Raw genomic sequence first — 14,134 nt, 5'->3', positions numbered from 1 at the left:
ACATATTAGCCATAGTGCAAAAAAAAAAAAAGAAAAGAAAAGAAAAAAGAAAGTGAGAAATTTATACTGCAATTTTTATTTAGAGTTCATCAATACTCTCTCTCAAGGCAGTTAGCATTTTTTTCATTATTAACATAATCTTTATTTGGAAATGTCCAAATTGTATTGATCAGTTGCCCATGATTACAACATTGCTGTTACTATACAATATTCTTCCAATTCTTCTCACTTCATTTTGTCATTAGTTCATACAGACATTGCCATGTTTTACTTTTTTCTTTTCCTTTTTTTCTTTGCTAAGGCAATTGGGGTTAAGTGACTTGCCCAGGGTCACATTGATAATAAGGTTGCCAGAGCTAGTTCAGTGTTTGGGAGGCTCCAAAGAAAAGTGTGGAAGAGAAGAGGTATTGAATTGTCTACCAAACTGAAGGTCTACAGAGCTGTGCTGACCTTACTGCTATGCACCTATGAAACCTGGACAGTATACCATAGCCATGCTGGGAAACTGAATCATTTCCATTTAAGTTGCTTTGGACAGTTCCGATGATTTTGTGATGAAGAGAGCCATCTATACCCAGCCAGAGGACTGGGGGAACGGAGTGGGGACCACAACATAACATTTTCACTCTTTCTGTTGTTGTTTGTTTGCATTTTATTTTCTTTCTCATTTTTTCCTTTTTGATTTTATTTTCCTTGTGCAGCAAGATTATTGTAATAATATGTATGCATATATTAGATTTAACATTTTTTTTTTACCATTTTTACTTTGCTCTCTAGGGGAGGGGATAAGGGGAATGGGGGGGAATTGGAACACAAGGTTTTGCAAGGTTTAATGTTGAAAAATGATCCATGCATAGCTTTTGAAAAAAAATTTCTCTTTTTTATTATTATAGCTTTTTATTTACAAGATATATGCATGGGTAATTTTTCAGCATTGAGAATTGCAAATCCTTTTGTTCCAACTTTTTCCCCCTTCTCCCCATCCCTTTCTGCAGATGGCAGATTGACCAATACATGTGAAATATGTTAAAGTATAAGTTAAATACAATTTATGTATACATGTCCAAACAGTTATTTTGCTATATGAAAAGAATCGGACTTTGAAATAGTGTACAATTAGCCTGTGAAGGAAATCAAAAATGCAGGTGGACAAAAATAGAGGGATTGGGAATTCTATGTAGTGGTTCCTAGTCATCTCCCAGAGTTCTTTCGCTGGGTGTAGCTGGTTCAGTTCATTACTGCTCCATTGGAACTCATTTGGTTCATCTCATGGTTGAAGATGGCCAGGTCCTTCAGAATTGATCATCATATAGTATTGTTGTTGAGGTAGATAATGATCTCCTGGTCCTGCTCATTTCACTCAGCATCAGTTCGTGTCAGTCTCTCCAGACCTCTCTGAAATCATCCTGCTGGTCATTTCTTAGGGAACAATAATATTCCATAACATTCCTATACCACAATTTACTCAGCCATTCTCCAATTGATGGACATTTACTCAGTTTCCAGTTTCTGGCCACTACAAACAGGGCTGCCACAAACATTTTGGCACATACAGGTCCCTTTCCCTTCTTTAAAATTTCTTTGGGATATAAGCCCAGTAGTAACACTGCTGGGTCAAAGGGTATGCACAGTTTGATAAAAGCTTTAATAAAAAAAAAAAGAATTGTCTTGGAAAGATTCTAAAGATTACCTACCAGCATAAGATATCAGACACTTGGGGCCTTTCTTGAACTAAACTGACAAGCATTCAAACCCTACTGTAGAAAACTCAACTCCGATGGGCCAGCTATATTCTTTGTATGTCAAATGTACACTTGCTATATTTTATGGAGGACTTACACGTGGCAAGCACTTACATGGTGGTCAGAGAGGTGATACAGGAATACACTCAAGAATGTAGGAATCAATTGTCTGACATGGGAGATACTGACACAAAATCACACATATGCCCCCATCAGATATGGTGCTGTGTTCTATGAGCAAGGCAAAACTCAATTAGCTCAAAAGAAATATGAGATGCACAAATTTAAAGAATCCATTCCAAGTGTTCCCACGGACTATTTGTGCTGACCTGTGGTAGAGCATTCTGCACTTGTATTGGTCTGATGAGGCATGGTTAACCACACTATAAACTTGGCTCCAACATAGTGATATCATTTGGGTCCTCTGAGAATGAAAGATAACAACCATTCCCTTCCCCTCCAATTTCCCCATTGTGAAAGATAGATTTTTATATGCAGTTAAGTGTATATATGTATTCTTCCTTTTTTGAGCCATTTCCAGTGAAAGTGAGGTACAAGCATTGTCCATCCCCCAATTTCCCCATCCATTGTAAAAGTTTTTCCTTTTGTGTCTTTTTTTATCGTGGTTTTTTATCATGGCTTTCCAATAATTCTTAAATTATTCCTTTTTAATCTATTTTCTACATTAGTTGTTTTTTTTGATAAGATAGTTCACATTTTCTTCTACTTTTCTCCATTCTTTCACTTCATTATATTGTTTCTTAATGTCTCATGAAGCTTCTAGTTGCTCAATTCCAATTTTTAAAGAATTGTAATTTTTAAATGTTGACAGAGTCCAGTGGGGTTGCTGTCTCTAATCCATCATCTTGGCTCTATCACCTTCAAAGTTAACTGGGATTGATAAGTTAAATTTTAGAAAGTATCCATTGAAATGAGATCATAGATCATAGAACCTCTGATTATTTAGTATATGAATGCTACACACACACACACACACACACACACACACACACACACACAAACTGAAATCAATCAGGTGATATCATAAAGAATCAGAGGTGGAGATTAAGTTAATGGGCAGAAGTAAAGTAGAAGATATAGCAGGGATAAGAAACGAGATATATACAAACACAGTTAACAGTGATCAGGAGTAGAAATAATTAGAAAAAAACAGTAGGGGTAGTAATCATTGATCTTATACAAATTCAGCATTAAAAAGATTAAACCAAAAGAGAGAAATCTACATTATATATCAACCATATTAATATTGTTTTAGGTGTGTGTGTGTGTGTGTGTGTGTGTATAAAATATATCTGTGCTTAACTGTAGCCTACTTGGAGGAGATGGGGGGAGGAAAAAGAATAAATTAAAAAGTATACAGCAGAGAACAAAAAAAAACAACCTACAAGGAAGCAAAGGAAAAGATGGGTAGTTCTGAATACAATATTCTATTGTGCTATTATTCTATTATTATAAATGTTCTCTTTTTATTTTTAAAATTTTATTTCATTTAAAAAAACAGAATAAGAAAAAAGAAAAACAGAAAAGGGATACAAGCCAAAATAAAACAAAACAAAAGAGAACACTGCCATATGCCCAGCAGAACATAAAGGAGGATTCAAAATATATAACAACAAATTACCAGATCAAGAAAGTATAAGAAGAAATTATCTTCATGAATGTCCATTTTTTTTACTTCCCTGTAAATTGTTGTTTTGTTCTCTGCTGCACACCTTTTTTACTTTATTTTTTTTTCTCTTTTCATCTTCCCCATCACCCTCAAGCAAGCTATAGTTAAGAAAAGATATATTTATATATACATATGTAGATCTATACATAAGCATACATACATACACATCTTTCCTATCCCTGCTGACACTTTGATTAAATTCTGTTCCATAACTTCCTAGCTATTACTTAACCTCCCCCCACCCATGGATCCCTCCCTTGTCTTCTTCCCTTACCCTTTGCTTCTCTATCCACCCATTCCCCCCTATTTATTTATAGATTTTGAAGGGTGCTATACCCTTCATAGTGTATACGTAGTGTTGTCTATTTAACCCATTTCCAATGTGAGTAGGTTTTCATAACTACAAGCCCTCCCCCTCAATGCCTCTGTGTCTATTCTTCCTCTGCAGCTCATTTGTATTACATAATTACTATTTTTACCTTAACTCTGCCCCAATCTTTCCTGCTACCCTATTGTTGTTGTAAATCTTTTTTTAATAATAGCTTTTTATTTTCAAAATATATGCAAAGATTATTTTCAACATTTATCCTAGTAAAACCTTGTGTTCCAAATTTTCCCTCCCTTCCCCCTCTCCCTTAGACAGCAAACAATCCAATATATGTTAAACATGTACAATTCTTCTATACATATTTTCACATTTATCATGCTGCACAAGAAAAATCAGATCAAAAAGGAAAAAAAATGAGAAAGGAAAAAAAAAACAAAGAACAAAAAAAAAGGTGAAAATACTATGTTGTGATCCACCCTCAGTTCCCACAGTCCTCTCTCTGGGTGCAAGTGGCTCTCTCCATCACAAGATCATTGGAATTGGCTAGAATCACCTTGTTGTTGAAAAGAGCCATATCCATCAGAGTTGACCATCACAATCTTGTTGTTGCAGTGTACAATGATCTCTTGGTTCTTCTCTACTTACTTCACTCAGCATTTCCAGTCTCTCCAGGTCTTTCTGAAATCATCCTACTGCTATGTTTTGAAACTCAAATTTGTTATAGAATAATAATATTCCATAGCATTCATATACCATAACTTATTCATCCATTGCCCAACTGATTAGCATGTTGATATCAATATTATACATATAGTATACATTTCCCATGGGGGAAAAACATAAACAATTTGTCCATGTTGAGTTCCTTGAAATTAATCTTTGACATTGGCTCTTATATGTTAAATTTTCTATTAAATTCGAGTTTGGTTGATAATAAGTCCTGAATTTTCAGTACTGCACATTCATGAAATGTCCATTTATTTATTTTTTGCTAATTCAGTATTATAAATAACTTTGCTGGATATGGTATTTTTGATTGCAGACCTAGTTCTTTTGATTATCTATAGACATGATTCTAGGACCTGCAGTATTATTGTTTTTATTGTTAATTCAGTTTGTTATTGTTATTATTTGTAATTGTTATTGTTAATCAGTATTATTGCTGATAAATCTTGTACAATTCTAATTGTAGCTTGAGCATATTTGAATTGTTTTTCTTGTTTCTTGCAAAATATTCTCTTTAATCTGGGGGTTCCAAAATTTGGCAATAATATTCTTATGTGTTATCTGCAAAGGATCTCATTGAGATAGTGATTGGTGGATTTTTTTCTATTTCTACTTTCCCCTGATGTTCTATCACTCCAGGACAATTTTCTTGGATTATTTCTTGCATTATTAGGTAAACATTCTTTTTTTGGTTACAACTTTCAGGTAGTCCAATTATTCTTATATTTTCTCGATCTGTTCTCCAGATCTGTTGTTTTTCTTATGTTTTACATTCTATTCTATTTTTTCATTTTTTAATAGTATGTTTTGTTGTTTCTTGGTCTCATATCTTCACTGGCTTTCCCTTGTCTAATTCTAATTTTCAAAGAGTTTTCTTCTTTGAGACTCAGTATCTCCTTTTCTAGCTGGTAAATATTTTTTATAATCTTATTTTTCTTGGATTTTTTTTTTTTTAGTTTTTCCTCAATGTCTCTCATTTGATTTTTAAATTCTTTTTTGAATTCTTCTATAAATTCTCTTTAGGCAGGGAGCCATTTCATGTTAATCTTTGGGGTAGAAGCTTTTTTTATTTCAGGTCTTCCTTGTTCCTATATCAAGTTTCTATGATTGAGATCCTTCTTCTTTGCTGGCTCATTTTTTTTTAAATAAGAGGTATTAGTGTAAGACCATTAATCATGGGGTAGGGGGATAATGCCTTTGCCTTCATTTCAGCTCTCTCTTCTGACCTAAAACTCCAAACCAAGAGCTCTACCCTCCTATAAGTGTTCACAGTCAGCAGTGACCCTGATGAACTGCCTCTGCCCTCATATGTGTGCTGGCTCCTTCTCACCCAAGGCCATGTTTCATAAATGTTCTCTTGAAATGGCAATTTATTATTACATATTTTGAATCCTCCCTTATGTTCTGCTGTGCACATAACAATCTTATTTTTGTTTTTCTGTCTTTCTTTTCCATTTTGTATTTGTTTTAAATAAATAATAAATACATTAAAATAAATTTAAATTTTTTAAAAGAATAGAAGCATAGAGAGGCAGAGGAAAGAGGTACTTTAATGCTCATCCACATCAGTCACTTCATTTTAGAGATGAGTAAAAGGAGGCTCAGAAATAGAAGTGGCTTACCCAGTGCTATGTTTTCAAACCCAAATTTCTGAATTCAGCCCTTCTAGGTGTCATTTTAATACTCAGACATCTATTCTGGGGCCTGAGGGAGGGAAGAGGTCCCTGTCCTTCCTTGTTCTCCAGATGGCCTCTAACTCCAGGAGCTGATATTCTCAGTGAAGAACAAGACTCTATGATTCCATGTTGGCACAAATGAAAGCATCTCCTCCGAAATGAAAATGGAAAACTGTCTCCAAACTGAACAGCCACATATTGGCTGAGATCTGATTGCAGAATCCATTGTAACTGCTGCCGCCACCATTCTCTGCTATTCTGTTTGAAGAGATGTAAGAAAAATTGGGATGAAAATCTCAGAAATGGCTCTAGGCTTCTAGGAAACATACCATGTAGTAGAACCAAGAACCACTCAGGATCTCAGTGCCCTTTTTGTGTGGAGTTAGGAAGACTACCCCACCATCAGGCTTTGGTGGAGCCAAAGCTGTTTCTTGACCCTCGTCCAGGGCTACTGTGCATATGGAAAAGCAATGTATAGAAGGTGTTATCATTTATGCCCCAAGTGGACATTGAATGCCTCCCTCACAAAAGGTGCAACTGGGTCAGGCCTCATGTGTGGTGCTGCCTAGACTCACACCTGTCTGTGGAGATCCCCACTCAGCATCTAACTGAAACCATCAGCAAACATTATTTGTAATAAGGATAAGCTAGAAGTCTTCCCAGTAAGATCAGGAGCAAAACAAGGGTGCCCATTATCAATGATATTATTCAATATTGTATGAGAAATACTAATAGCAAGAAAAGAAGAAAAACAAAGTGAAATAATCAGAATGGGCAATGAGGGAAAAAACTATCTCTTTTTGCAAATGATATGATGATATATTTGAAAAATTCTAGAAATTCAACTAAAAACCTAAACAATAATCTTAGCAAAAGTAGCAGGATATAAAATAAACCCACATAAGTCATCAGTGTTTCTCTATTTCACAGCTTCTTAAACTTTTTACTCTCATGACGCCTTTTTGCCTGAGAAGTTTTTACATGACCCTGGGTGTATAGGTATATAAAATAGGTATACAAATCAAACATTTACCAATAATAAATCATAATTTCACAACCCCCACATTCAGTTAAAAAATCCTATATGGGATAGCAAACCACTGTTTTAGAATCTGGGCTATATAAATCAACAACAAAACCTGCAAGAAAGAAAAGCTAGCTAGATGCCTTAAATCTTTAAAATAACCACAGATGGCATAATATACATGGGAATATACCTGCAAAGATAAACTCAGGAATTACATGAACATAACTATAAAATATTCCTTATACAAATAGAGACAAATTTAAGCAATTGGAGAAATATAAATTATTTATGGATAGACAGAGCCAATATAATAAAAATGACAATTCTTCTGAAACTTATCTACATATTCAATTTTTCTTGTTGTTCAGTCATTTCAGTCACGTCTGACTCTTTGTGATCCCATTTGTGATTTTCTTGGCAAAGATACTGAAGTGGTTTTCCATTTCCTCCTCCAGCTCATTTTATAGATAAGAAGCTGAGGTAAAGAAGGTTAAGTTGAGTTGTCCAGGGGCACACAACTAGAAAGTGTCTGAGTCTGGATTTGAACTCAGGAAGACAAGTCTTCCTAACTTCAGGCCCAGAACTGTATCCACTGCACCAACTAGCTACCCATACTTATTCAATTCCATCCAAATTAAATAACCAAAAATTATTTTATTGAGCTAGAAAAAATTATAACAAAGTTTATTTAGAAGAATGAAAGCTTAAAAAAATTAATGGGGGAAAACATAAAGGAAGGAGATTTAGCAGTACCATATCTTAATCTTGAACTATATTATTAGGCAGTAATTAGCACTACCACCTTTTATTGGTTAAGAAATAGAAAGGTGAGGATCAGTGGAATAGCAGAGGCATAATACAATACATAATACAAACTTATAGTAAATGATTACAATAAACTTGTGTTTTACAAATGTAAAGATTTAAGCTTTGGGCATAAGAATCTATTTTTTGGTAAAAATTGTTGGGAAAACTGGAATAGGGATAGACCAATATCCTTTACTATTTGCCAAGATAAAATCAAAATGGATATGTGACCTAGCTATAAAGGGAGATATCATGTGTAAGTTAGAAGGACATAGAACAGATTACCTATCAGTCCTAAGGATAGGAGAAAAATTTTACAAATAAAGAAGAGGTAGAGAGCATTGTGAGATGTAAAATGGATAATTTTGATTAAATTAAATTAAAAAGGGGTTGTACAAATAAAACTAATGTAGTCAAGATTAGAAGGAAAGTAGAAAATTGGGAAACAATTTTATAGACAGTTTCTCATATAAAGGTCTCATATCTCAAATCTATACAATGTATAAGAATACAAAGGATTATATGTATAATATAATATGTAATATTATGTTATATATAATATGCATAATAATATATAACATTATTGTACATATATAATAATATATAATTAATAACAAATAACAATATAATTAAATATGATTAATAATAAGTAATAATACACAATAATATATAATATTATTATACATATATAATAATATGAATAATATAATAAAATAATGTATGCTTGACTGCTTAGATTTGCTTTCAGTTGACTTTTTTTTCATTTTTAGGCTCATCCAAGTCACATTCACTCAGTCAGAGCCCATGCTATGGCTGTCCTGACCCAGCTTCTTTATTATGTCACTGCAAGGAACATCCACGTCATCATTTAGTTCATTTTCTAAAGCTGTTGGAAAGTCATTTTCTCTGTCACAGATGATTGAAATAAATATCTCTCAAGAGGAAAGCAATTTCTTCTCCAAATATCCTGTAGCAATTTTTAATTTAGAAATTGTACAGTGGAGAGATCTTTTTTGGTGAATTCATTCTCCAGCCCAGGACTGGCAGAAGATGGTGGTCAAAGAATGCTGGGAGCAAAGCACACTGCCAGATTAAAAGACGTCATTTGATTGGATGCAGATTGTTGCACATTGCTGTGCAACATTCCAAATAAACACTGTGGGAGAAAGACACTAGCTCTAGAAAGCTGCTCTATTAACTGTGTTTATCTTCTCTTCATCATTCCTTTGATCTATGATGCAGATCCACTGTTCAAAGAGATCAGATTAAAAAAAAAATACTTCCTAAAATGTTTCAAAGAAAACTCTTGAAGATGCTTGATGTCACAAAAATAGTTTCAGAGTCTTAAGTCCACCTCCATCCCTGAGTTAAGTTTCCCCTTTAACTCTCTGAAGGATTTGATATTCCCAAATAGCCTGAAAATGCCATTTGTGAGAGGCCTTTTTTGATTTAGAAGAAAAAGCATGTCCAAAACAGATTTGGGCAAAGAGCTACTCTGGCATTGAGAATGTTGAATACACTAACATGTTGTCCAGGTGAGAGCCCAGTTTATGATAGTTAAACATCCTCTGGCTGGGATCAGACAGTGGTTGGCTCCTAAGCAAACACCTGGGTGGGCTTCAATATGAAATGGCATCGCATCTCCTGGGGCAGCTGCTCTTTGAGGAAAAACTCCTGGAGGTCCAAAGGAGATGAAGTCCTTTGATTCCCTCATCAGAAATAAAGTGTCTTGAAGGTGGCCCATTTTAATTCCATAACTTACTCATGGATATGGAGCTTCTTTTTTCTTTTTGTGTGAATTCACCCACAGCTAGCAGTCTTTTATAGAACCACTTATTCCTAGCATTGACGAGCCATGGTGATGACTTTATTCACTGTACTGGAATTCTGGATTGTTATTGTTTTGGAGTGAGCACAATTCCCACCGTTTTGTGGAGAGATTTTAAGGGAATGCTCGTTGGATGGTTCCTCTCCTCTTCATCAATATACCTCTGGAAAAGATATATTGGCCTTTTGTTCTAGAGAGCTGAAAGTGACAACCAAATTGACAATAGGCCATCCTAAAACAAATGACTTCATAGCACTCGTATTTCCTTCACCCACTTCATCTGTACATCTTGCTGTCCATGTGTCATTTAATTTAATTTAATTTATTTTTTTATCTTAAGATTGTTCTTATAGGACTCTCCATGCCTCTGGAGACTCAAAGAAAGATCCAGTTTAAGCCACAGATTAAATGGATTAAATGGATTTTTGGCCTAATTAGTAGTTTTAAAGCTCAAGAGAGGCTTGACCTTGGTCAGAACAAACAAATTATTAAACAGGTCCCTGTTGAGTTCATCATGACTGTCAATCAGCAGAGTCCTGCTGGATCCCATAAAAGAATTAAGAAATGTACATAGGTCCAAATTGGCAGATGGACTCTTTCTATTATCATCAGATTAGAACTGCTACTTTTGGCCCAGGCAAAGAGACCTAAGGAATTTGAGTTAATGTTTCCCCAGACAGAAATCCTCTTTTTATCCTGCTACTCTTCACCTTTTAACATCCAGATCAAAATTAATTCTTGGTAAAAGGTGCCATCTCATGCCTGTCAAATTGGCTAAAATGATAGAAATCATTGTGAAATGACAAATGTTGGGAGGGGTATGGAAAATTGGGACATTAATACATTGTTGGTGGAACTGTGAACTGATCCAATCATTTTGAAGAGCAATCTGGAATTATGTGTGCACCCAATAGAGGGAAAAAGGAAAAGAACCTATATGTTCTAAAATATTTCTAGCAGCTGTCTTTATAGTAGCAAAGAACTGGAAATTGTGGGGGTATGCATAAATTGGGAAATGAATAAAGAAGTTGTGGTATATGATTGTGATTGAATACTGTGCTGAAAGAAATTATAAGGTTGATTTTAGGGAAAAAAACCATGGAAAGACTTACATGAAATGAAGAGGGAAATGAGCAGAAGCAAGAGAATGTTAGATACAGCAAAGTATTCTTGTTCAAAGAACTGTAAATGACTAAGTTATTCTGAGTGTTATTTAAAAGCCAAATAAACTACAAAGGAACTTTGAAGGAAGATGTTATTGAATTGTTGAGAAAGAACTTATAAGTAGAAGTATGTATAATATGGTTTTCCATGTATATATGTATGTAATACACCATATTTGTTTCACAAAATAAATTTGGTAGGATTCCTTTTATTCCAATGATTCCAATTTGGAATAAATTATTCCAAATAATTTATTTAATATTGGGATTGGTGTGTTCTTTAAATGTTTGGCAGAATTCACTTATAAATTCATTTAGTCCTGATGCTTTTTTCTATTTATTTATTTTTTAATAACTTTTTATTGATAGAACCAATCAATAAAATTGCCAGGGTAATTTTTTACAGCATTATCCCTTGCATTCACTTCTGTTCCAATTTTTCCCCTCCCTCCCTCCACCCCTTCCCCCAGATGGCAAGCAGTCCTTTACATGTTGAATGGGTTGCAGTATATCCTAGATACAACATATGTGTGTAGAACCGAACAGTTTTCTTGTTGCACAGGGAGAATTGAATTCAGAAGGTAGAAATAACCTGGGAAGAAAAACAAAAATGCAAGCAGTTTATATTCCTTTCCCAGTGTTCTTTCTCTGGGTGTAGCTGCTTCTGTCCATCTTTAATCAATTAAAGCTCTCTTTATCGAAGAGATCCACTTCCATCAGAATACATCCTCAAGCAGTATCGTTATTGAGGTATATAATGATCTCCTGCTTCTGCTCATTTCACTCAGCATCAGTTCATGTAAGTCTTGCCAGTTCTCTCTGTATTCATCCCATTGGTCATTCCTTACAGAACAATAATATTCCATAACATTCATAGACCACAATTTACTCAACCATTCTCCAATGGATGGGCATCCATTCATTTTCCAGCTTCTAACCATTACAGAGAGGGCTGCCACAAACATTTTGGCACATACAGGTCCCTTTCCCTTCTTTAGTATCTCTTTGGGATATAAGCCCAGTAGAAACACTGCTGGATCAAAGGGTATGCACAGTTTGATAGTTTTTTGAGCATAGTTCCAAATTGCTCTCCAGAATGGCTGGATGTGTTCACAATTCCACCAACAATGTACTTGATGCTTTCTTCTTAGGAAGCTCATTGATGGCTTGTTCAATTTCTTTTTTTTTTTAATAGATTTATTTAGATATTCTATTTCTTCTTTATATTTTGTAATTATTTTTCCATTTCACTTAGATTATTAATTTTATTGGCACATATTTGGGCAAAATAACATTTCATCTTCATTAATGGTATGTTTTATTTTATAAAAATATTAAAAATATATATTATTATCTTTTATTTTTGAAATTGGTCATTAGATTGATGTTTGTGATCATTAGATAAGATACTTCAACTTTCTCAGCCTATTCTATAAAATTCTATGAAATGAATCTACTATAACCTCTTCATTTTACAGAGGAGGAAGCTGAGGCCCAGGGAAGAGAAATATTTTGCCCAAGGTCTCATGGATTTAGAGGTGGGAAGGGTCTTAGAGGCCATCTCATCCCTTCATTTCATTTCATAAATAAGGAAACTGGGGGCTTAGGGAAATGATGTGACTTATCCAAGGTCATACACAGGGCCTTAAATTGAAACCTGGACAGGATTTCAGAGGCCAGCTAGTGGAATCTCATTTTACGGAAGGGGAAACTGAGGCCTAGGGAAAGAAAATGACTTGTCCAAAGTCATAAGACAATAAACATAAGAGGTAGAATATGAATCCAGTTTTTGCCACCACTACCATTATATATACATGTGTGTACATATATATATGTATGTGTGTGTGTATATACACAAATATATTCGCATCATTGTATGCATTCATGCAATCCCATGGAGTGTACATGTATATGAATATAGCATACACACACATCCCCTTGCCCTTGCTCAGCATTGCTTGGCTAAGCTGGGGTCCAACCTCCTCGGAGCCAGAAAGGAAGTGGTTAAACCTCCCCAGGGCCAGGCTGTCAGCAAGTCTGGCTCTGACATATTACAGGCCTTGGGTTCTGAGAGTTGATAAGGACAGTGAAGGGAGCCTGGGCAGGTCGGCTGTCCTCAGCTTTTACTCTAATTATGGCGCAAAGAGGACATGGGCGGGCAGGGAAAAGGGACCAGATAGAAGGGTAAAGCAGTGGAGCTCTGAGGGAAGGGAGCAGAGATTGGCTAAGCCCATTCACTTGTTTCTACATCCTGGGGCCAGCCCACCCGTTACCGATGAGGGATCCTCTTGTCTCCCCTCCTTATCAAAACAGCCAGTGTCAGGGAGGAGTGGGCAGCTAGTCAGGTTTCCAGCTGGAAACCCAGAACTTGTGGTCCCTTGAACATAGACACGAAGGAAGAATTCACGGAACTGGAATTGTACTCCGACATGAGTTTCAATTTCATGATGTGGCTTTACTCAAATCCCTTTGTGGGCCTCAGGTCATCTGTAAAAATAAAAAGCTATAATTAGATGATTCGATCCCTTTAAACTGCAATGGCTCCCTATTACTTCTAAGATAATGACAAACTCCTCTGTTAGGAATTTAAAGCCTTTCACACTGTAACTCTGATTTATCTGTCCAGGCTTCCTGCCCATTATGCCCTTGCACATACTCTCCAATCAAACTGGCCTTCCTATTCCTTATAAACTTCATACGATCCCAAATCCCAGAAAAGACGTTAGTGGCTGTCCAGTGCTTTCATTTTTCCAAAGGAAGAAACTGAGGCACAGAACAATTAAGTGACTTGCTCAGTGTCACACAGCTATTAAGGATCAGGCAGAATGTGAACTTGGGTCTTTCCTACTCCAAATCCAATGCTCAATCGACCATGTAGCTGCCTCTCATTCCATCTCCAGACTCTGGGCCTTTGTTCAAGCTGTGCTCCAGGCCTGGAATTCCCTTCCTCCTCACCTTTGGTTCTAAGAATCTTTAGATTCTTTCAAAACTCAGTTCAAGCACTGCCTCCTACATGAAGCCTTCTTGATACTCTGCCCTTCCCGTCCTGTCTACCTTGCCTGTTTGTTTTGTAATGAGTGCCTGTTGTGTTATGTGATGACTGCTGGTTTTGTGATGTGTTTGTTTTCTGCTGTGTATTTGTTTTGT

At 35.5% G+C, this 14,134-nt stretch overlaps 1 pseudogene; it reads right to left on the bottom strand.

Annotated features, from left to right (window-relative positions):
* Positions 1 to 8,740: 8,740 nt before the first annotated feature.
* Positions 8,741 to 14,134, bottom strand: part of LOC127543121 (rho GTPase-activating protein 20-like) — a 39,877-nt pseudogene continuing 34,483 nt past the window's right edge.

Source organism: Antechinus flavipes, chromosome X (genome assembly GCF_016432865.1).
Source record: "Antechinus flavipes isolate AdamAnt ecotype Samford, QLD, Australia chromosome X, AdamAnt_v2, whole genome shotgun sequence".
NCBI lineage: Eukaryota > Metazoa > Chordata > Mammalia > Dasyuromorphia > Dasyuridae > Antechinus > Antechinus flavipes.
The sequence above is the reverse complement of the archived record's forward strand: the minus strand, read 5'-3'. Positions and strand labels throughout refer to the sequence as shown.